The sequence below is a fragment of the Ornithorhynchus anatinus genome, chromosome 21 (genome assembly GCF_004115215.2).
Source record: "Ornithorhynchus anatinus isolate Pmale09 chromosome 21, mOrnAna1.pri.v4, whole genome shotgun sequence".
NCBI classification, from domain to species: domain Eukaryota; kingdom Metazoa; phylum Chordata; class Mammalia; order Monotremata; family Ornithorhynchidae; genus Ornithorhynchus; species Ornithorhynchus anatinus.
In genome coordinates this window covers 9,670,371-9,672,092 of record NC_041748.1, presented here as the reverse complement: position 1 = coordinate 9,672,092, position 1,722 = coordinate 9,670,371, and the positions used below count along the sequence as shown (strand labels likewise).

At 46.1% G+C, this 1,722-nt stretch overlaps 1 non-coding gene across 1 annotated transcript; it reads left to right on the top strand.

The window, feature by feature from the left end:
* The first annotated feature begins 1,115 nt into the window (after window positions 1-1,115).
* Window positions 1,116-1,257, top strand: LOC114806260. Its single transcript, XR_003754295.1, has one exon. It is a non-coding gene; the product is annotated as a small nucleolar RNA SNORA7 (small nucleolar RNA).
* Window positions 1,258-1,722: the final 465 nt, after the last annotated feature.

The window sequence follows — 1,722 nt, the reverse complement described above, 5'->3', positions numbered from 1 at the left end:
TCATATATTAGTAGAGAATTGGATGTAATGTGGCCTACTTGGAAAGTTCATGGGCCTGGGAGTCAGAGGACCTGGGTTTTAATCCCAACTTGGCCATTTCCCTGCTATGTGATATTGGGCAAGTCTTTTAACTTCTCTGGGCTTCAGTTACCTCATCTGTAAAATGGGGATTAAGATGGTGAACCCACATAGGACAACCTGATTACCTTGTATCTACCCAGGTGCTTAGAACAGTGCCTGGCGCAAAGTAAGCACTTAACAAATACCATAATAATACTAATAGTAATTATTATTAATTTATAACAGTGTTTGACACACTGTAAGCACCTAACAAATGCCATAATTATAATCATTATTAATTGCCAGCAGCCAGCAGCAGACCACTGGGCACTGAGGAGTTGACCAGAACTGAAAAGCATCTGGGTCTCTGAGCTCCATTCCATGATGAAGAATCACCCACCTCTCTCTTGAGGTCTCGCTCTGTGGATTCGCACATCCTGAGGCCCCCCCTCGACTGGAGGAGGAATTTGCCAGCCTTCCAGCATGCAGGATGGAGGGTCACCGAAGGCAATCTTACCTCATTCCTCTGAGCCCCTTGATCTTTCTGGGCCAAGGAAGGGGTTCAGATCAACTGTCACTGCTCCATCCTGGACTACAGGCTCCGGTGAAGCCCCAGGGCTCTCCTCAGGCCTGGTGGGAAACAGTGGCTAAGTAGGCTAAGTTGTTTTGGATTTTTTTTTATGCTGTTGATTAAGCTCTTACTTATGTGCTTAGGGAAGCAGCATGGCAGGAGTGGATAGAGCGCAGGCTTGGGAGTCAGAAAGTTAGGGGTTCTAATCCTAGCTCTGCCACTTGTCTGCTATGTGATCTTGGGCAAATCACTTCACTTCTATGGGCCTCAGTTACCTCATCTGTAAAATGGGGATTGAGACTATAAGCCCCACATGGGACAGGAACTGTAACCAACTCGATTTGCTTGTATCCACCCAGTGCTTAGTATAATGACTGGCACATAGGAAGCGTTTAACAAATACCACTATTATTATTATTATTGTGTGCCAGGGATTGTACTAAGCACTGGGGTAGATACGGGAATAATAATTGTGGCATTTATTAAGCTCCATCTCAGGATCTTCCCTGGAGAGTTGCCAGTACTCTACCAGCTTTGGCTACGGGAGCAAAAGTCAAGCAGAGGCCTACCCATTCCATTTCTAGCTTGGGCAGTGGCTAGCAAGTGGAAGGCAATCTGCTACTGGTCAAAACTCACCTGTACTGGGCAGCAGAGGCATGGGAGAGAGTGGAGGGCAGAAACTCATGTTCACTGCATGGAAGAAGGCAATGGTAAACCACTTTCGTATTTTTACCAAGAAAACTCTATGGATATGCTACCAGAACAATTACAGATGAAGAGTGGGACATTCTGGGAGAGATGTGTCCATGGCATAGCTATAGATCGGAGATGACCCAACATCATAAGACATTTGTTAAGCTCTTACTATGTGCTAATCAGGTTGGATACAGTCCACCTGGGGTCCCAGTCTTAATTTCGATTTTACACATGTAGGAAACGAGGCACAGAGAAGTGAAGTGACTAGCCCAAGGTCATACAGAGACAAGGGGTGGGGCCGGGATCAGAACCTAGGTCCTTCCGACTCCAAGGCCTGTGCTTTATCCACTAGGCCATGCTGCGCCTCTTTTGTAATGTATCGATCAATCAATCAA